The sequence below is a fragment of the Nelumbo lutea genome, chromosome 5 (genome assembly GCF_056320005.1).
Source record: "Nelumbo lutea isolate HS-2025 chromosome 5, American lotus-T2T, whole genome shotgun sequence".
NCBI lineage: Eukaryota > Viridiplantae > Streptophyta > Magnoliopsida > Proteales > Nelumbonaceae > Nelumbo > Nelumbo lutea.
Window position 1 is genome coordinate 54154657 of NC_142688.1, and position 23823 is coordinate 54178479.

The 23823-nt window shown below is 35.0% G+C and overlaps 1 long non-coding RNA gene and 1 pseudogene across 2 annotated transcripts; both read left to right on the forward strand.

The window, feature by feature from the left end:
- The first annotated feature begins 3081 nt into the window (after window positions 1-3081).
- On the forward strand, window positions 3082-12256 carry LOC148852468 (uncharacterized). Of its 2 annotated transcripts, none has more exons than XR_016099089.1 (3): window positions 3082-3397; window positions 3495-3600; window positions 12063-12256. It is a non-coding gene; the product is annotated as an uncharacterized LOC148852468 (long non-coding RNA). The 2 variants fall into 2 exon arrangements; XR_016099088.1 differs by lacking the exon at window positions 12063-12256 and adding an exon at window positions 10556-10720.
- A 4942-nt stretch (window positions 12257-17198) lies between these two features.
- LOC148852469 (cysteine proteinase inhibitor 1 pseudogene) lies at window positions 17199-17534 on the forward strand (annotated as a pseudogene).
- Window positions 17535-23823: the final 6289 nt, after the last annotated feature.

The window sequence follows — 23823 nt, forward strand, 5'->3', positions numbered from 1 at the left end:
AAATCCGGACGGTCATTCAATAGGGCTTGGGCTACCTTTTGAGCGTCACCTTCGATCCAAACATGACAGATTTTTAACTCCTTGGCCATTTGAATTCCTTCTCTGAAAGCGCAGGCCTCTGAGAACTCTGTATCAGATAAGGGGATGTTCACCGCTCTTCCAAATAAGAATTTACCTTTGTTGTCCCTCATAACCTTTTGATATAATGATGACTGGATCTAAATGTTTTTTTCTTTTAATACCATGTTTCCTAATGAGTCACCTAAGTGATGCTCTTGTTGGTGTCCTAAAAGAAATCAAAGCTTGAAAACTTATGGGACTGTCTTTATCCAACCTTTTGATATTCTCAAATATCTGGATACTAATATGATATCCCAATGGAGTATAATTGGTCCTGATTCATCTTCTTTGTCTGGAAAACAAATAATTACTAGGCTCAATGAAGACTGCCACCATCAAAACCAGAGATAATTAAGAACAGAATGCAGTTTTGTCTATATACAAAATGAGAAAAAAAAAATACTAATCTACTCTCTAAGAAGATGACAAATTCATACTGTATAGGAGACATCGGGGCAAGGCAAAAGAAAATTGAACTTTGATGGCTTCTGCTTAGGCAACCTGAGCAGATTAGAACTGTAACCTTTTTTGATAAATACACTCTTACCGTAACTCATAATCATATCTTTGGTGAGGCCAACATTGCAGCTGACTAGCTGGCCAATTGTGGTCATGTGGAATCCATAGATAATTCCTGTATTCCTCATAAGGAATGTTTCAACACAAGAACAAGAAAAAGAAATATGTTTTGGTTTTAACCTCCATAAATTATATTAATCAGCAATTATGTTTTGGTTTCCCTGCAAAACAAGAACAAGAAATAAATAATTCACAGAAAATATATTAGCATTCATAGGTTGCACAGACTATAAACAGCAATGTTTCAACACAAGAAAACTCAGTCATATTCAAGTAGATCTGTTAAAATGATTTAACCAACTAATAATAAATAGATAAAAACAATATGTTTTATGTAAAGATAAGATACAAGGTGAATTCTCCTTGTTCATGAACCGCATGCATGGAATGCATTAACTTAGTCACACTTCATTGTAAGGCTATGGTTTCTGTAACATGAATATGACTCTTTTCTCCTAATTCTCAGTCTTCTTTTTGGTAATTTTAACATTCTGCTGGATTTCTTGATGCCCATAATATGGTTTCCAAGGGAATGTGATGCCCACATGGAAACCAAAGCAATGGGGGTCCACAAGAATGAATTTTGAAGTGGCTTGGCTGCTCAAGTTGCAAAATTGTCCAGAGTTCTGAAGATGCTTTAATGATATTTGTGGAAAGGAGTTAGTAAATGAGGAAAAAAAGGAAATAGCATGGAAGAATAACTAGTATAGTCCCACTACTAGGTTTCAATCTTCAGGAAGTCTTACTAGGAAGAAGAATCATTCTCATCCAAGCAACCTAGCTACAAAGCTCAAATCTCAAAATTTTTAATTTAATTTGGTTAAAGGGTTATATTGACCATTTATTGGTAATACTAGTAGGGGTGGCAAATTTTCACCCAATCCGCTCATTTACTTAGCGGGTCCGGTGATCAACCCATCACCCAACCCACCCATTTAAATAGGTTGGATTGGGTTGGGTTGTGGATGACCATTGGTTTAACTATTACAGACATAAGTATTAATTCCTTAGCCTTTTTTTTATTTTCTTTATTTAAATTAAATAATTTATAATTAGCGTATTAATTTTCTAATAATTATTGACTAAATTTAGTTTTGTCTTGAATCAACACACTTCACCCAACATAAATCCAAATCAATTTGACCCGAGTTCGGACCAACACACTTCACCCAATATATATCGATCCGGGTCAATCCGAATCCGAAATAGACCCCCAGGCGGGATGGTTCAGTACCGTTTTCTCTACCCGATTTGGGTCATTCGGTCCAACTAGTATTCACACAGCCCTGACCCGACCTGACACAAGTCAATCCGGGTCGACCCGAATCCGAAATAGACCCCGAGTGCATGTAATGTGATTTGAACCTTCATCACTTATGTAAATAATAACTACAATTACCATCAAGCTATGACCAACTTATTTGTTAAGAGAGAGAGAATTTGTTTTTTAAGTCTACAAATATAAGATTAATGGGTTTGGGCAAGTTGAATTGGGTTAAAGCGAGTTTGGGTTAAACCCAATCCATTTAATTTTATATAACTGAATCATTAATGGGTTGGCGGGTTAGATGGATTGGGTTGAAGCTCAACCCAACCCACCCAATTGCCACCGCTAAATACTAAAAAAGGATGCCCTAACATAGGTAACAAGTTATTTATAAAAGGATAAACTAAGACATATTTTCTTAGAATGTCATTCTACAATATTCCCTTTAGATTCTTTAGTAGTCGCATTCAACTAGGTCATGAGTTAAAAACTTAACTATGGATTATGGATCTTGAGTTTTTGACTGTGGAATGGCAGAAATGACTTATTCCTTAGGCTCAAAACAAAAGTCTTGTCATGTTTGAGGCTCAAAGGCAATATAGGGGTATAGACATGAGGGACTATTCCCCATCAATTTCAAATGCCATGAAAAGATAAACTGAAATGATCTCTCTTCATGTTCCATCCAACATCGATGTAAGTAAATAATCTCATCCTTCTAACAAAGTAATCAAAAGATCCATCTTCCAACATCTTTATCGATACCCACAACTCTTTTTAATGAGTGTAAGGGCAGTACCATGAACATCTGAAAGTAGATAAAATGGAAATTTTTTTAATTGATTGATTTGATTTAAAGATTAAAATATTTGAAAAACTGTCATTTATTAAAATGGAAATTTTAAGTTTTCGGAGAAGTAAAAAACACACAATGCAGAATTCTGAATTCCAACCCCTACTATTAACTCTCTGTATCCCTGTAAACCACATCATGTCCGTATATTTGGCATCAATTCACGGTGCATTCCCCCTACACTTTGGGCCAGGCTGATTTATACTTCTCCCTTAAGTTTTGTGGCTGCACAAAAGTCAAGGCAAGTACAGTACAACAAAATTCGTATAGCGGCGGAATTCTTAGCGGCACTAAGAAAAACGCCGCTATATATTAATTTTTTAGCAGCGAATAAAAAAAATCCGCTGCTCTAGGAATGATTACTTACAGCGGCGGATGCATATTTGTCATCGGATAAGAGAGACACCGAAAAATAAAAAAAAGGCCCGCTAAATCTTCTCTCCCGCGCAAACAAATCCCGTAACTTCTTTCGTCTTCCCTCAAACCTCACCAGCAAAAACCCTTTCACATTCTTCTCTGAGCATATTCGCATTTCCCTATTTTCTTCGGCAGCTGAGAAGCATCAAACGAATTAAGAGGTAAGTCACGATTTTTCTCTCCATCTTTCATCTTCTTCCTCTCATTCCCTCTCTCTCACACACATTTTTCTTTCATTCATCCCTTTTTATACAGCAGACCATCAAACCTTCTCTTTGCCGATTCTAGGTTTTCAACCCTCTCTCCCTCATCTCTTGTCACTCCTTCGGCAGCTGGGAACCGAACTGAACTCATCTCTGGCGAGGTAAGTTTTCATGCATATGTATTATTTTTTTGTTTGTTCCTATTGGTGGCGTGACAATGGAGTAACACCGTCCCATTGGGTTCCGATTTGAAGAACCTGTTGGAGACGAACTCCAATGGATAAAACCTAACCCTTCTCTATTTTGGTCTGTAAAAGTTGCTACTTGGATTATTTCAGAGGTGCCAGATCCTTCTCTTCTAGATTGGTCCAAATATCTGTTAATTTGCTAGCAGATAGGTTGTCTAGGGAGGGGATGAAGAGATGTGAGCTTTATTGAGTCCCAGTCTTCCTCGAGTATTTCTTTTGCCTTTTTGTATTTCTGAGACATTGCTTGGTTCCTGCCATGTATTTCTGGATCACCTTAATTTTTTGATGATGCGCATAAATGAAACTCATTATTCCCCCATTTAATAGTGTAGGTTGCATTCAAGTCAATACCTCTAAACTAGGGTTATAACATTATCCAATCTTTGTTTCCATTGTGATTTAAAGGATTGTAGGAGTACAGGAATGTGTGTGTGTGGAGTAAAAGGCAGGAGTTTTGTTCTTATCTTTTTTTTTTTTTTCTCTTTATTTTATAATTCTTTCAGTCTATAGGGTTCCGCTACCATTTCTTTCATTACTTTTTCATTACTTCACTTGGGTGTCTATATGTTCTACATACCCTTTTATGTTTGTGTGGTTAATTTTCTGCCTTGGTTTTTCCTGATTTTTTCCCTCAAAGTTATTGACATTTCTATGAGCTAGGATTCACTATTGATTATTTTTAGGTATATTTGAATCAGTTGCTCATGTTGGTCCACTGAATGATGCTTATTGACCTGATATATGCTTGTTTCTGTTTTATAATATAATATCTACTTGTGTTAGTCCATACATTTGTGACGTTTCAGAACTAATTAAATATCTCTTCAATTTATGAGTTCTAATTTTCTTCCCCAAGGAATTCACCTAGTTTGAGAAAAGCTCAATCCAACAGAGCTGAATGGCCTTGTGCTGGTGCACACTATTGATACGTAAATAGAACATGCTCTTAAATTGGTGTTTCAATCTTTCTGTCCAAAATCTCCTTGGACATTAGTGTGATTCTTTTTAACTGAAAGCTGCTTCTGAGTTACTACTTTACTAGGGCATGCAACTGCTGAATTAGAATATGGGGAAGATGATATCTTTTATATTTGGTTTGATTTCCCTATTGTTGAAACTAGTTTATTGAAATGCCATTTATCATTTTGAGAACGAACTTGAGGGATCTGGTCTGACAATGGGAGCACTGGAGCACACCTTCCAAAACAAGAAGCGAGTTGGATATTTGAGGTGCATAAGAAGAAATAATAGTACCAAGACAAACATATTAGCTTCTTTGTCAAGTCAGGGATTCATTTGGTAGATAAACCGATGTTTAGCTCCATAGATTTTAGCTTTAGTTAGCTTTACTAGAATAAAACTTTCTAGCTTGTTTTCAGTGCAATTTCATTTGCACTGGTGCAAAGGTATGGGAGTGCAAATGAGTTGAATGCAAATTCTGGTTTATTTTTGTTTTGAATTTCACTTTGTTTTGTTTCTTTGACGTGTATAGTAAAATAAAATCTTAAAGCAAAGTAAAACCTGAAACAGAATTTACAATCTTCTGATTTGTATTCCCATGCATTTGTATTTTGTACTAGTGTAAATGAAATTGCAATTGCAAATAAATGGTATGGTTTTACATATGAAGAACAGTTTTGTTGTTGCAATTTTGTTTGACTATATTATATTTTACTTTTTTCTTTTTGATAGGATTCTGTGGTGTTGTGAAGGCATCTAAATGATTAATTTTAGGAAAAAGACTGAAACCTCATTTGAAATTTCACGTAAAAAGTACTGAAACATCCCCTGTTTTCAAAATGGATTAATACCTCCCCTCCCCTGTAAGGTGATGCCATCAATAATCGAACAAAGACCTCCCTTCATGAAGAACTGGTGAGGATATGTCCCACTGCAATCTGCTGTGCAAAAGTGACTCCTTGGAATATTGCCTGCAGTTCAGCCTCCTCTACTAAGCCCCGACTCTGAGCCTTACCATCCACTACACCTAGGCAAGACAAAGAGTTAGATAAACAAATTGCTCCAAACTATAGGAATTTGCACATAAAGATCCTCCATCAGTAAACAAAATAAGTTGTATGTAAGGTTCTAGACGTAGGTTAAACTTAAGTTGAGGATGTGGTATTGTGTTGTCTCCATGAACAGGATTTTGGATTGAATTAAATAAACTATTTATCCTCATTAATATATCCATTGCACAGAAACTTGATGTCAGTGCTTCTTAGGTCAAAGATAAGGGCACCCTAAAGCTAGGAAATCTTTGGAGCCATCAACTAGACAACTATGTAGTTGGCATTACATCCAATACTCCCTTATCCATGCAGAAAACAAAACGGTTTAGCCCTTCTTATGCCTCACTCTTGTAGTTACGAAAGTCATAATTCTGATCGACACCAAAAAGATGCCCTTCTTATGCCTCACTACCCCTCCCTTGGGTGGAATCGGAATCCCATTCCTATTCTTGCTGGAATGGCATTCCCCCATTTGAGGGAATGACCATTCCCTACCCCTCCCTTGGGAATGAAATCTCATTCCTGCTGTTTCCAATTCTCATTCTCATTCCTGTCTGAACCAAACAGCAGACTATGGGAATAAATCATTCTGATTTTGAACTAATTGGTGAACCATATCTAATAATAGGACTTGAGAAAAGCTCCAGATTTTCATATCTCTTGGACATATAATGAAAAGAAAAGAGCAATCTTGGGATAGCTAATAAACAAGAAACAGCCAACTTTAAACTAGTATGGTTATTGCGTTACCAAACAAAGAAAAAGACGCCAAGAAAATTAAAAAAAACAAAACAAAATAGCATGCACAGAGTACTGATTCAAATATCAGAAAATTATTTTCTGCTTGTTTATAAAATAGAATTCTATGCATGTAGGGAATGCAGATTTGCGTGGACCAGGCTTGTTTGAGGGTCCAAGGGGACTTTGTAACTGTAGTTCAAAAAGAAGGGAGTGATTTGGGCAGTATGATATTGTTGCTAATGATTAAAACAGATAAAATTATTGATAAAAAGACTTTGGGAGTTGTTTGGTAGTATGATTCATTTGAAAATATCATGTCTCAGTTCATTCCAATCCACTCTGCGGTATAAAACAGTGTTCTTTGTAGATTGAATTGGGCCACCTCTTTATTTATCGTCTACTTTTTAGTCTATGGACCAATCCATTCCACAGTGGCAATTGAGGGGTGGCTTAGTTGGTACGTTAACAGGTCTGTTCCAGCATAGATGCAGGTTTGATTCCCACAACCACTGACTTTGGGGAGGATATTATTGTGGTGCTGCATTACTCAATGACTCCTATGGCGGAATTGGGTGTATCACCAAATACCAAAAAGAAAACAAAAAAATATATGCCACAGTGAAAGTAGTGTTCCTATAGCTCAATTTGATATACACGCTATGGTGTAGATTGAAAGCCATCTCTTTATGTATTGTCTATGTTTAAATCCCATGGATCAATCCATCCTGCCGTGAAAATCAGTATTCTTTTGAGATATATCTAAATTTGGTCAACATTATAGTGTAGGTTAAACTAGGCCATCTCTCAATTTGTCATTTATGTTTAAATTTATGAACCAATGTAAAGTTTTATAATAAATTCTCAAGGTATATTATAGAAAATTTTATTTGATAAAAGCATCCACATTATCAATATAACATTAACGTTTTTAAAAACCATTCCACATGGTGGGTCCCCATAAATTTTTGTTGGTTTGATGGTTTGATCAACTATTGGTTGACTTAAGCAATATTTATTCTTGGTAAGTCTTTCAAAAGTTGGGTCTTTAAAAAATAAAGTAAAAAAACCTGGCCTAACTAAATTCTAAAACGGGTTCAGGACTGGCCCAAACTGGAATAAAAAATTACACCAAGTTGACCTGACTCATTTCTAGCTGTAAAGTACTTATGAAGGGGGATAAAACTTGGAATTATGTATAGAACCACTGGTATATATGGTCCATGTAGATAATAATTATGTGTAGAGGGATAAACTCTATATAATATGTAGATAATAATTACACCAAATGGTGCCTTTATTTTGTTTGGAATCGTTGCTGCCAGGTAGGATGTTTCTTGGAGCAACAACAATGTTTTCCATTTGGTACCAATTCTCCAATCTCATGTCCGTTATCTTTCTAGGGTGGAGATGGCTCCATCCTTTCCTTGAATCATCATGTCTCCCAGTTTTACATGGATCCATCACCATATAATAATCTCATCATGTCTCCCAGTTAGACAGTTGTATGTCCTTAGCTCCAATCAGAATGATGTATATTATGAATTTATTTTAAATGAATAAAGTACATATTTAATTCATGTTCTTGTGGTGTGTTTCTGTGTAATACCTTTAAATTGCACACTTATGAGACTCATGTTAGTTTAGAATGTTTACAGTCGTTGCATAAGTATGTGGAGATTTATCCTACCAAAGTTGACATTGATGTGCTGTCAATTGTTGGGGGTGGCTTGTCTCAGCCGCTAAGGTGAGACCCAAGGCACATGCAGTGTATGATTAATTGAATCTTTGAATCGTATCAGATTTTCAGTATTGCCCTGGACCTTGGAGATTGATGGGCAAAATTGAAAAGTTACACCTGACCCCTAGACTCGATTATGATACTGCACTAGGTGTCGGATTGGGCTGTCTTTGATATGTCAATCAATGAGATCCTTAGCAGGGGTCAAAACTTAGGTATGTTAGGACTGTCCGAGAATTCATCTGAGTGGGTGATCATAATGACATGATCAACACCTTTGTTGGACAAAGGTAATGATCGGGGATGCACTCTTTCTAATGGAAACCAATACTACTGGCAACCGATTTCAATCGTTGAAATTTTGTTTTGCAATATATATATACGGTTTCTAAACGTTTGCAAAATGTTTTAATTCCCGGGATCCATGTGAATAGAGAGTGCAACATTGTTCCTTGCAGCTGAGGGAAATGTCATCTCTTGTCGGGCAGTGTTTGATCATTATGAGCTAAGAGGTTAAGTGTAAGACCATTGAGGGTAATACCCAATGGGCTAATCTTGTATATGCCCACAGTCCTTGGGTGTTACAAGGTGCCTTGGCCCAGGGACTACTTAGGGTAAATGTTGGGTCCATAGAGTCTATGTGATGGGTTTCAGGGGGTGCACTGTCCATAACAGTGTATTCGGTCAGGCCTTGTAACAAAGACTGGGCTGAATCCATGTGGCTGATGTGTAGATCAATGTTTGTGTCCCACACCATACAAGGAAGCCCAACTGGGCAGCAGTTTGGGAGGCTAAGTGAGCACATATCTTTATTGGGCCTAAAACCCATTTCGAATTGGGCTGATTTGATTAGTTAAATGAGGGGCGGATTCTGAGATTAAATTAGCAGATTTAGAAACCTCCTAATGGGATTAGGAAATGGTTGATCTAATCTGCAGATAAGATAAGGGTTTACCCTTATCACTTAAAGGGAATTCTGATCCAAATATGATTTGGATCAACAACTCCTAATGAGATTAGGAGATAATCCCTTTAATCTTATAAAAGGAGGAGGGGGTGGCAGCCTTTAAAGAAATTCATATTCACATTCTCTTTAGAGCTGAAACCACAGAAAAAAGAATTCAACAGCTCTGTGAAAATTCTTTCTTGTCGCCTCCTTGCCGTTGCCATATCTGCCAGCTCGATTTCCTATTCTCAGTGGGAGTGATCAAGATTGGATCTTGATATCAGTCCTTTGTGAAAGGGCTGATTGGAAGTCGTGCTCACGTGTCGTCCAGCTGATTCTTGCGAAGGATGTGGTTCTTTTGAAGAACGTTGTTGATTTTGTTCCATCCTACACTGCGTCATCTTCAGTGGGAGCAGTCTTTGGTTCCTTCCTTGGGCGTGAACACTTCCATTGGGAGATATTGTTTCTCCGTATCAGGTATATCCCTCTCCTATTGTTTTTGTTTAGATCTGGTTCGGTTCTTGGTTCAAGATTGATCATTGAAAAATATGATTTTTCTAAATTAGGGAATACGATTCCCAATATGGAGAGAAATTTTTGAAATTCGCCCATTCTATTCCGAAAGATTCGGGCGTCCATACGATGGATCTCTCATCCCTTTACCACTGGTATATATGGTCCATGTAGATAATAATTATGTGTAGAGATGGATAAACTCTATATAATATGTATATGTTTGGCATTGATGCTGCAGATGCAGTACCAAATGGTGCCTTTATTTTGTTTGGAATCGTTGTTGCTACGTAGGATGTTTCTTGGAGCAACAACAACGTTTTCTATTTGGTACCAATTCTCCAATCTCATGTCCTTTACCTTTCTAGGGTGTAGATGGCTCCATCCTTTCCTTGAATCATCATGTCTCCCAGTTTTACATGGATCCATCACCATATAATAATCTCATCTATGTGATCACCTGTTAATAAAATCCAAAGGCTAGGATGATTTTTACCCTTCTGATTCTTGAACTATTTTTGCAGTTCTGATATTCTTTATTTAGACATGTGGAAGCTTAGAAGGGTTACGATGAGGGTGCCCATATTATACAATGATTCACTATTTGAAATACAAAAAAAGAAAACAACAATTTAACTTCAAATAAATTTATTTTGGCTACTTTTTCTTCAATGTAAATATGAACCTGAAACAAATTTTGCACCCTGTTTCAGCTTTGCATCTTGTTTTGTGGCTTTGATTTGCATTTTTAATTACCTGATGCAAAATTTGCTTCACTTCCTCCTACCTTAATTCTCTCTTATATAAAGTAGGGACTACATCAATTTGCTTCCTATGTACCTTACTCTTCCCAATTTTTACCTCATGCACACTCTAATTTTTATATTTGTTTTCCTTGTTTTTCTGGTGGAACACAAGAATGATAGAAGGCTTTGTTGAAGATATTGAAGATACAATCGTTTTTTGAATTATTATTGTATGTAACAAGAATTTTGTACATTTTCCACATCCTTATTGTATGGAACTCACATTAAGAACATTTGTTTTTAATTAATAGTTTAGTTTTATTGAATTTTATTGAAATTTTGATGTGATGTTTTAGGTGTTAATCAGGTTGGATAAATTGTAAATGTATCTCGTTTAGTCAAGTTGGATAAAATTGAACAGGAGCTTTTAGCGGCGGATATCACTTTTTTTTAGTGGAACACGTATCCGCTGCTAAAACTTTTTTTTTTCTAGCAGGTGCTTTTAGCGGCGGATATCATTTTTTTAGCGATGCATATATCTGCCGCTAGTTATGCATTCACCGGCACATATATCCGCTGCTAAAATGTTTGTTTTTAGTGGCGGATATATCTACCACTATATAACAATTAAATAGTCTTTGAGCAGCGGATACATACGCCGCAATAGCAAATTTTCCGCCGCTAAATACTTATAGTGGTGATTTTTTTAATATATAGCAGCGCTATAGACCGATTTTGTTGTAGTATCTGCATTATATAGTATAAATGTTGCAAAGATCATTTATATTCACTAAAAATCATCACAAGGTGGGGGTTTAGGGCCATATGGATCATAGAAAGCAAGGTATTTGTACCTCTTTGGCTTGGTCTTGGGATCTCTAGGAACAAAATCAGGTTGGAACAGATGAAATTGAAGTGGACTAATTATCCTAGATAGAGCTGGAGGGGCACGGACAATTATGAGGAAGGCAAGGAGCTTCATGGTTAATAAGTTAACCATGGTGACTGCAGACTTGCATGAGAAGGAAATGGCTTAGAACATGGTGACTGCCCCGGCCACCTAATCACAACAATTGGTGCAAATGAAGGCTATGTACTTCCTTTTGCTGAGGGCCTTGAGGTTAGCCCAAACTGCCACCTACAAAGAATTAAAGATAATATACATCAACAAGACTACTTTCTATAACAGAATAAATAATAAACTTATCACAAGACTACCTTAATAAAGAAATAATCATCACACCATTTCTTGAACCTGGGTAAAAAGTGGGATCAAATTTATCACAAGAACTTTTTTGCACCTACAAGAAGAAAAATAAAGCTTTGGTCAGTCTAATAAGCTTATTTCAATAACAAAGCAGTTTCTTTGCTATTGCCAAAAGGGCCCATGTGCATTACTAAAATCAGCAACTTCTCAAGGATAAATTTTTGTTCTCTTAGGAGCCATTTGATAACAATTGAAGTGGCCAACCTGAATGACTTACTACTTTGTCTTTTAGCAAATAAGCTATTAAGCAGGTTGTAAGCTCTTTTTTGGTAAACTTTTCATACAATTTCTTTTACTGTGTTATCATTTACTACCAAATTCATTTTATATGTAATTAGATAGATAAAAGCTATTAATTTACAAAAATTATTTTCTTAGTTTGGTTTTTTCTTTTTGTTGCTTTTCTTTACAGGTTGCATAGGAAGAGAGGATTGGATGAAGACTATAAAGAGAATTTTGTTTCTTTATATGTTAAAAAGGAATTTCTTTTGGACTCTATATTTGATTTATAGGTTGTCAAAAAAAAGTCATCTAGTGAAAAGTAAGAAGGAATATAATGAGGTCTGAATGTTGTGTTTTTGGTTTCTTTTTGTTATTAAAATGATGATAGAAGTCAATTGTAATTATTACAATTTATAGATAAGGTGTATCTTTTGGATGAAACATACAGGTTTTATGTTTTGATTGAAAATATATTTTCATATAGGTGTATCTATTAGAATCTTTATAGAACAATATTTACAATATATTGCACTATTTAAAAAAAAAAGTTGGAAACTTTTTATAGGCAGCCAAAAGTGCCTCTAAATGTTAAGGCATATATCTTTAGAGGCAGCTAAAAGTGCCTCTAAATGTTAAGGCATATATCTTCAGAGGTAACTAAAAGTGCCTCTAAAAAATTGAAAGCTTTTTAATTGAGATTTTTCCTTTTCGTAGATTTTTTAAAGGTATATAAAATCGCCTCAAAAGCATTTAAAGGTGTTCGAATGCGCCTCCTAAATTGAACTTTCAGAGGCACTTATAACTACTTCTATATAGGATTTTTAGCATCAACACAATAGAGGCAGTCGTACATGCCTCTAAAAGTCTAATTTAGAGGCGGATTACAAACCCGCCTCTTAAACATTTAGCAATAGGGCTTTTAGAGGCACTCATTTGACCACCTCCTATTTCTTTTAGAGGCATTTTTTATCCTTTTAGAGACAGTTATAGCTGCCTCTATAGATGAATTTTCTAGTAGTGCAATCTGGTCTGGTATCCAAACTTGGGAGCTACGCATCATATCATGTTCAAGTTAGAAAATCTTCAATTTTGATCAAACTATGGTGGGTTTAATTAGGTGAAAATCAGTAATGGAGCAAGTTTGCCAATTAAAAATATTGGTTCTTCTTTAATTTCTCATGGTAATCATCAATTGAATTTGCAAGATATTTATCATGTGCCCTCTATTACAAAAAAGTTGTTTTCAATTAGTAAATTCACCAAGGATAACAATGCTACATATGGGTTTCATCCTTTTTTTTTCCTCTTGAAGGATCATACAGGGAGTACTTCTTAGATGACCCAATAAAGGTGGACTCTATCAGTTCTTATTTCAACGAAAATTACAACATCTTTGTCGTCATCTACTAGCAATGTTGTTACACTAGTTGAAGAAAAAGCTATAGTCCGAGTCTAGCATCATCGACTAGGACATACTTCTACTAAAGTTGTTCGGAATGTTAGCACCTGTTTTGGTCTTCCTTATAGTGGTTTTTTTAATTCAGTAGTGTGTGGATTGTGTCAGTTAGGCAAGAGACGCCGTTTGCATCTTTAAGTGTCTTCTATTTGTTATTGTCGTCTATAATAATAATAATAATAATAATAATCACCAAAAGCAGTTTTGGTGACGCTTTTGATAAAGGTGAACAAAGTCTTAGATAATGTTTAAATAAATGTTACCAAAATGATAATCAACTTATAACAACAATTATTGATAACCATTGCCAAAAGTTCACATTTTGCAACATTTTATATTGGAAAAATTCCCGATCAATGCCCTATACTTTGGCTCAAGTGACAATTTGGTCCCTGAAGTTTAAAATATGACAATCCAGTACCGAATTTTCGAAATGCAACAACCTAGTACATGTCGTCAACCAACCATTAAGTGGTATGTGAAAAGACACAAATGCCCTTCAAGTGTCATCTACTTTTCTTTATCAACCATTCGCTAAAACTAGAATAACCAACTGTCAAATTTTTCATCCCTATGACAAAACTTGTCTTTCTTCTCTTTTGAATATTCCATCATCTTCGGACAAAAACCAAAGAAATTTCTGGAAGAAAAGTTTTCCTTTAACTACTATAATTATCTTATTTGATAAACGGAAAAAGAGAAAAGTCTCCAGCCATCATCACTGATCTCTCTCTCTCTCAAGTATCAAGACAAAGCTTCCAGTTCTTCTCCTCTCTTTTACATGTAGGAATAAAACATTACTGTGTTATGTTAAAAATAAATAAAAATAAGTTGTATAAAACTTGGAATTTTCTATTCTTGGCAAAGACTTGCGACGACTTTGCAAGAGCTTGGGCTCTATTGCAACTTGCAAGGGCTTTGGTGTTTGTGACAAAGAGCTTGGGCTCTATTTCATCTTCTTGAGGAAGAAGATGATGAACATTGTGTTTTATTTTCAAGGGTAATTTTGATATTTTCAATAGTCTTAAATTGCACATGAGATCATGATATATACATAACTGATGGTCCATTAGTGATTGGTACTAAATTGTTACATTTCAAAAGTTTAGGTACTAATCGATAATTTTCCCTTTCATATTAACACCAACCATGAATATTCAATTTTATGCGGTGATTTAATTAAATGTCGGTAAAAACCATTTTTCATATAGTGCTGGAAATTTAGATTTAACATCATTCTTTTTTTTCATGGGGCTACACAAGAAGGGTAGCCCATCCCCATGACCCTTAACCCCCAACCCTGGTGGCAGTGGGGTTTAATCCTACCAATAATGGTTAAGTTACAAGTTAGAAGTAACTTTCATAACCTGCACAGAACCCAAATATTAGAAGCCTCCATCAGTTGGCTAGTGCAAGAACGCCTGGTACGTGCTGGTGCAACTAAATATTAATAATATATTTGGTATTTGGATTTATCTTTTAATAATAACTTTCATTTTGTAACAAAGACCCTGAAATTTCAAATACCAACACTTTGCCCCCTTTGTTAGCGTTCCATCAGTTAACTGAGTAAAAAAGGCTCTCATTTGATACTTTGCCCCAAGCTAACATATTCTTTAATTTGTTAATTGGACCAATTTGTACATTTTCTTACATCCTTGTACAAGCTCTTTATGCGTGTCGCTTCTTAATTTTTCACAGTCAAATCAGCAAATTATAGATCATTTTGAAAATCCGTGGCTAAAGGTAAAAAAACCGTAGCTATAGACCTATAGACCTATAGCTACGGTTTAACTACGGATAGACAACCGTAGCCTATGTTCGCATAGCTATACCCTACAGCTACGGTTCAATTAATCCGTGGTTATAACCCATCTATAGCTACGGTATATGTCCGTAGCTAAAATGCAAACACAAACCATATGAATCTTTAGCCACAGGCTGAACCGTAGCTAAAAGATGTATATAGCTACAGTTTTTAAACTGTTCGTAGTTATATACCCAAATCTATAACTATGGATTTTTATAAAACCGTAACTATAGTTCTTTTATTTATAACTACGGTTTGCTACAAAACCATAGCTAAATGTACTAACCCATAACCACGGTTTTTTCACTAAAACCAAAGTTAAATACTCTAACCTATAATTAAATATATGTGGGTCAAGTTAAGCCCAAGGTGGGTTTAAATTATTAGGCTTATGCCCAACCCTAAAATCTGGGGCTCTAATGAGGACCCGAGCCTCGACTGGGTTTTAAACACAAAATCTAGGTCCAATAGCAAAATTTTCCAATCTGGGGCTCTAAGGCAAAAATAGTAGGGTAAGGTGCCTTCAATACTTTAAAACACATAGGTAGCAAAAATGTTACCCAAAACCAATTCATTAGTTCTTGGGTTAGATCAGTTTGGTTGATGGTTTTGGCTTTTTTTCTTTTTGAAGTAAATAGGGTTATGTGTATGATCGAATTGGTTAAGAGTTGGGTCATGGTTTAACAATAATCTGACTAGCTAGTCTCACCCAGCTTTCTAAACATTGGTTAGTGTTATATGTTTTATTATATATAGAATATATAATGCTGTTTTGAAATATATATAAATATATATATATATATATATAGATATATATATTGATTTATTTTAGTTTTCATCTTTCACAAATAAAAAAAGTTAAAAATTACATTGAGGCAAAAAAAAAAAATAGTAAAGTGGTTGAAATGATTTATTAGTTATTGTTTAATTAATAATTATTTATCTATATTGTATAAGTATTTCTTCATTAATAATTTATTTATGAATTTAAATAATTTAGTTTAATTGTCAATATTATTTCCATTCATAAGTAATTAATTAATTTACTGTTAGTTGTTTTCATATTTAGTTTATTATTTTCTATTAATAATTAATTTACTTAAATAATTAAATTATTTTTTGATGATTAGTTTTAATTAATCAAATAATAATTGATACTTATTCATTTTTATTTTTGAAATTATTTTCATTTTATTAATGTACTTATGAAATTATTAATAATTTATTTTATAGTTTAATCATTATTAAATAGAAATCATTAATTATTATTGTTATGCAATAGTAATGAGCTAATAATTTGTTAATTATTAATTATATTCATTTATTTTAATAAATTCTTAATTATTAATTTACTATAAAAAGTAATTAATAAATAAAAATATTTTAAATGAATATTATATGATTATTATTTATGAACTAGGAATAAAATGATTGCAGCTAAAGATGAATAACTTCTAATAATAACCAAGAAATTATAGTTATCCGTGGCTATAGTGATAAATATAGCCTAGCAGGCATTGGGAACATTTCCCATACTTATAAGTTATTTTTTACGGGAGATGTTCCCAATGCACGGTGAATGTGCATGTGAGAGGCCCAAGTGTGAGGAGCAATCCCGTTCCCTTTTCCCAACCCATTTTCATCATTTTGAAATGACATCCGTTGTATCTCATAAGAAGATCGAAAACGGCATTCTAGGGGGTATTATTCCAATTCATATGCCAGGGTTCGAGCTTGGCTTTACACTGTATTGAACTCGTTCTTCAGGCTGGTCCATTCAAATTGTTGCAAAATCCAAATTCAAGCCCGGCCCATAAACAGGTCTAACAGAGAGAGGCAAAGAATTAGAATCTAAAAACTAACCCATCATGGGTATTTTTGTTGCCACCAAAAGAACCCGTGTTTATCGTTTAACCATTCAAGTTCGAGGACGAGTTTGAACCAGACAAAGGCCGAGAAGCTATAAATTCCATGGCAGATCTCAAGCTCCAACGCATCACATCGCCGAGAAAGAAAAAGAAAAAACAAAAGACATCGGCCAACGACAAAATACAAGCAAAATGAAGAGCCAATCTGTTGTTGTGCTTTCTCTCCTCGTTGCTTCTTTTCTACTTCTTGAGGGAGTCTCAGGTGGTGGTTGGACAGAAATTAAGGATCTGGATGATCCACTCGTCCATGAGATCGCAGAGTTCGCTGTGGCTGAACACAACAAGAAAGCCAACACTGATCTCGTGCCCCAGGAGTTGGTTAAGGGTGAAATGCAATCTGGTGGTGGCAGCACCACTTATCGGGTTACAATCGTAGTAAGGGATGGTAAGGTTAGCAAAAGATTCGAGGCTGTCGTCGGAGAGACTAACAAGGGTGTCAGGACCCTCACATCCTTCGAACAGGTTTAGACTTTACAGCTTATCATCTTCTTCGCTCGTAGCCTCATAGTCATAGGAGATAATGCTGTGGGGGAATTGAATGTCGTCTTCCTCCTTCAATTGCAACTTTGATATTCCTAATGCACGGCTGCATTTGCTGCTGTGGGGAAGGTATAGAAACGGATTTTGTGAGGACAAAATCCGGATTCCTATCTTGTACTTATTATTGTTTTTTATGAATAAAATTATTCACTATTCTTTTATTTGTATTGCATAATGGTCTCATGTCTAAATCCGATTCAATTAAATTGGATTCGAAATATCAAAAATCCATTATTCTTGTTGGGTCGGACTGGACCATCCCACATCCCACATTTTCTGCAACCACGGCCAAATTCACCATCCAGTTGCCGCATCTTATTTTACAAATTAACGACAGTAAGAGGGAGGGAATCAATTTCGATTAAATTTTGTTCACCGCGCACCTAACGTACTCCCTCCCAACACCTAATAGGGGTCCGATACACAACAGCGGCAAATTAAAGCACCCATCTCTCTTTTTCTCTTCATCGCCACACACTGACCCTCCTCTTCATTTCCTATTAGGGGTGATCATGGGCTGGACCGGGCTGGTCCAGGCCACGTCGGGCTTTTTCTTTATGATAAGGGCTATAGTTTAGGCCCAGGCTTGGGTTGGCCCGGAGTTTCGAGCCTAAAACATAAGTCTTAGCCCAGGGTTATATGGACTCGGGCCGGGCCTGATTTCAGGCCAATGCCACTCATATATAAAATATTACATATCTATATGTTAAATGACATAGCATGCATATAAACTTATTTTATACATTATATAATATAAATTATATATGTATAATATTTATATATAAAGTATATCCTATAATGTAAAATAACATGTATACATGTATATACATTATACACAAAATGTGCAAGCTTAAATGTATGCGGGCTGGGTCGGGTTAAAGTATTAAGCCCCAGCCCGGCCCTAAAATTTGTGGGCCTGATGTCGGGCCTGATCACAAAACCCAAGCCGAAAACTGGAATTTCCGGGCTAGGCCGGGCCGGGCCAGGCTGAAATGATCACCCCTATTTCCTCTCCACTAGAGGTGTCAATCGGAGTGGATTTGGTCCAATCCGATCCAATCCAATGTAAGTCCATTATAAATGTATCAAATTCAGTCCAGTTCAATGAATATTTTGGACCATCTTGGATTGGTCCAATTCAATGTTTGGATCATCCAATCTGTTCAAATTCGTTTTGATTTAGATTGTTTCAACTCAAACCTGGTCTATTGACACTTTCTTATCTTATATCAATGGACTAGATATTGGCTTAATCCAACCCAATCCAATATAAATTTATTATGGATGAACCAGGTCCAATCCAATCTAATAAATATTTTAGACCAGATTGGTTCAATCCAATATGTCTTGTTGGTCTGTCCAATCCATCCAAATTGATTTTGGACTGGACAGGTCCAATCCAAAACCGGTCTATTGACACCTTTACTCTCCACCACCCCTTGTTCATTTCTTTTATATTTGGTCCGCTAGGAATGTAAACTATGGGGAGTATTTTTTTGGCCTGAAGGAAAAGTAGTTGAAGAAGGAAATCATATTGGGGAAGTTTCCTATCTATACATAGTTGTTTGGGGTAGTTTCCCTCTATAACACAACTTTGATTTCATAGGAGATTCTTGAGAGGCTTGCCACGTGGCTTAATAGAAGGAAAAAGCCACTTTAGATCTCAGCCAAGTAGGGTCAAGGTTGTATTCTTTGGTGTTGTTAGCAACTAGAGAATGAACCCATACTAAGTATAGGGTAATTAAATGTGTATAATTTAGTTTGAAGTTTACTATTTAGTTATCAAAAATTAAATTAAAATAAACTAATATGGTTTTACATCTTTGTAATTAACAATCTATTCTGACCTATTTATTTAAAACCCACTATTATTTTATGTCCTTTTAATTTGATTTAAAATATTAAATGATATCTTATTCATAAATAATTATTCACTTTATTTGGTATTTACTATTTATCTAATAAATCTATTTTGAGTTATTTATTTTTAAAAGTTAAATTAAGTTGCTTCCTAAAAGTTAAATCAAGTTTATAATTAACTAAGTATTTATTTTTCAAAAAAAAAACTCATTTAAAAACAAACGTGGGTTTATGGTAATCTTTAAATGGGTCCTACTATTTGTATTTAATAGGCTATGGATAAACATGTGTTAACCTAATAAATAACCATTATTGAGAATGTTTAGGAGTGAAACTATCTAGTTTTTGAATCCTATTTTTTTGAATTTATAGGATGCATGCCATGTGTTTGAATGGTGATAATGGGATGTAGGCTTTATCTGCAATTTTTCATAAAATACCATGTATCTAGATTTTCAAAAAAATTAAAATACCACATTTCTGAATAGTGGGGGGTGGGGGGCTATAGCCTGGTAGTGGATTGTGGGCTTTAATAGAAATTTCTCAGAAATCACCACATGTCTAACTTTCTAGAAAAATGAAAAGGCTATATGCATAAATGGTGAGATTGGAAGAATTTCTTTTATATATATATATATATATATATATATATATATTAGATTTGCTGCTTATGGGACTGTCACACTATTCATTTCCCCTGTTCTTATTTGTAATATCAGTTTTTAATTTGTTTTTCCAAATGTGCCCCCTAATTATTCAAACAGTACGACTGCCACCGCCATCCTTGATCCCCTTATTCTTCTTCTTTCTAATTAGTCAGTTTTGATTTATTTATTTATTTTTCACATGTATTCCCTATTCAAATACTATCACGCTACAGGCCTGTTTTTTCTGCTTTTGTAACTCAAAGATCAAAAGGTTAAATTTTGACTAGTGAGGAATATTAAGGTCATCAGATAATCAAGACTCTAACATTGTCTCATCAGTTAGATAACTTCAGTCCAATCTTATCTCTAACTATCAATCTCTCTTATATAACTATAATCTAATACAAGTCTCTAGTTATTGTTGTACTCTAACTCTTTCCTCGTACCATTATATAATGACAAGGGTTCTGGTGTAAATGCGTCACTATCGAACCATTCGTTTCACAATTTGTTTGTGATTTCTTAGTTCAAATTTGGTGTCAGAGCCATTACATCATGTCGTAAATCAACAGTTTGGCTACAGGAGGCGCCAATAGCACAATAGTATCCGTTGTCACACCTGGATCTGCAACGTCCAAATCCAACATCACAAACTATTTGCCCATAAAATTAGGAGAGAATGATTGATGAGTCCAGGTCAGAATTTTGTATACCCACCATATAAGGGAGATGCATCTTGACCAGGAATTGATGCCAAATTCATGAACAGGATACGGTTTATAAGGGGTACTAGTAGATCTATTATGGGAGGCTGGAATTCAGTATTCCAGCCCAATTGTCAAAACCCACAAACTAATGGATATGGTTGAAGGCAAAACATTAGCACCCCTTGAAGAGATCGGTGAAACATATGATCCATCGAAAATAATTCTCACCCAGCATATATCACTAGTATTAGTTGGACCAACTGGTACCGAGCTGGATATTGTTTCATCAATCACCAAAGGTGTACTCGACCAGGTTGTAGGCATGTCCTCTTCGTCTAAAGTTTGGAATGTTTAGAAAATTCGTTCGCTTCACACTTCAGATCCAAAGTTCTCCAACTGTGAAGATAGTTTTAAAGTTTAAAGAAATGTACACTTTCTATTTCTGAATATGTTCAAAAATCTAAGAATATTGTTGATAATCTCTCGGTTGTTCCTGAACCTGTATCAAAGCAAGACCTTGTTTTATATACTTTAGCCAGACTTCGACCCGAGTATGAATCGATTATTACTATTATTACTAATTGATTTGATCTTGACAAACTTCGGATTTCTAATATTATATTGGTTAATTTCTTAATCATGAGTCATGACTCCGAGACAACAATCAACAACCTAGAGCCAATGAGCATGTCTCTACTAACATTGCTTCATCCGGCAACAAGAACAATTCTCAGCAACCACGTAATAATTCACAACGTGGTAGAGGCAGATGTGGTCATGGCGATTACACTGATGGCCAAGGTCATGGTCGGGGCACAACAGTACTATAGTCTATCAGCTATGCAATATTCTCAGTCATGGAGTATGGAAGTGCCACCACCGATATGACCCATCCTTTCCTGGTGGTGATCAATAGTCCACTGAAAATTCCAACACCCCTGAACCTATAGCATTCTACACCGGGAACTCTTCACAGTTTGATATGGTCTGGAATCCGAACTTGGGAGCTACGCATCATATCATGTTTGAGTTAGAAAATCTTCAATTTGGATCAAACTATGGTGGATCTAATTAGGTGAAAACCAGTAATGGAGCAGGTTTGCAAATTAAAAATATGGTTCTTATTTAATTTCTCATGGTAGTCATCAATTATATTGCAGTTATAATATATTTATCATGTGCCCTCTTTTACAAAAAAAATCGATAGTAAATTCACCAAGGATAACAATGCTATATTTGAGTTTTCATCCTTCTTTTTTCCTCTTGAAGGATTATACGGGGAGAGTGCTTCTTAGAGGACTCAATAAAGGTAGACTCTATCAGTTTCCTATTTTAACAAAAATCATAACATCTCCAATGTCATCAAATAGCAATGTTGTTGCACTGGTTGAAGAAAAAGTTACAGTCATAGTCTAGCATGATCAACTAGGACATAGTTCTACTAAAGTTGTTCGAAATGTTTGCACTAGGGGTGTCGATTGGACTGGATTTGGTCCAATCCGATCCAGCCCAATGTGAGTTCATTACAAATGGACCAGGTCCAATCCAATCCAATGAATAGTTTGGACCATTTTGGACCGGTCCGATTCAATGTTTGGACCGTCTAATTTGTTCAAATTCATTTTAATTTAGATTGGTTTTAACCCAAACCTGATCCATTGACACCTATATTCTTATCTTATATCAATGAACCGGATATTAGCTTAATCCAACTAAATCTAATATAAATTTATTACGAATGAAGTAGGTCCAGTCCAATCTATTAAATATTTTGGATTGGATTGGTCCAATCCACTATTTCTTTTTAATCCGTCCAATCCGTCCAAATTGATTTTGGACTGGACTATTAGTTAGCACCCATTTTGGGTTGTGTCAATTAGACGAGACGTCGTTTGCATCTTTCAGTGTCTTCTATTTGTTATGATCATCCATATATAATAATAATAATAATAATTATTATATTATTATTATTATTATTATAAAAATACTCATCAAAAGCAGCTTTGATGACGTTTTTGATAAAGGTGAACAAAGTATTTCGACGATGTTTAAATAAATGTTACCAAAACGATAATCAACATATAGCAACAGTTAACCGTTGCCAAAGTTCACATTTTACAACAATTTATATTGAAAAAATTTCCAATCATTACTTTGCAATTTGACTCCGGTGACAATTTGGTGCCTGGACTTTAGAATATGACAACCCAGTAGTTGAACTTTCGAAATGTGACAATCTAGTACCTGTTGTCAACCAACCATTAAGTTGCATGTGAAAAGACACAAATGCCCTTCAAGTGTCATATAATTTTCTTTATCAACCATCTGCTAAAATCAGAACCAACCATCAAAATTTTCATCCCTATGACAACACTTGTCTTTCTTCTCCTCTGAATATTCTATCATCTTCGGACCAGAACCAAAGCAATTTCTGGGAGAAAAGTTTTCCTTTAACTACTGTAATTATCTTATTCAGAAAATGGAAAAAGAGAAAAGTCTTTGTCCATAATCACTGATCTCTCTTTCTCTCTCAAGTATCAAGACAAAGCTTCCAGTTCTTCTCTTTTTTACTTGTAGGAATAAAATATTACTGTGTTAAGTTAACAAAAATAAAAAATTTTATAAAACCTAAAGTTTTCTATTCTTCGCAAAGACTTGCAATGACTTTGAACATTGTGTTTTATTTCTAAGGATAATTTTGACATTTTCAGAAGTCTTAAATCGCACATGAGGTAATGAGATATACATAATTGATGGTCCATTAACGACAGGTACTAGATTGTCGTGTTTTGAAAATTTGGATACTGAATTATTATATTTTAAAATTTGGGGACCAAATTGCCACTCGAGCCAAAAGATAAGGTACTGATCGAGAATTTTCCCATTTATATTAACACCATGAATATCAATTTTATGCAGCGATTTCATTGAACGTTGCTAAAAACCATTTTTTATGTAGTCTTAGAAATTTAGATTTAACATCATTTTTTTTTTCATAGGGCT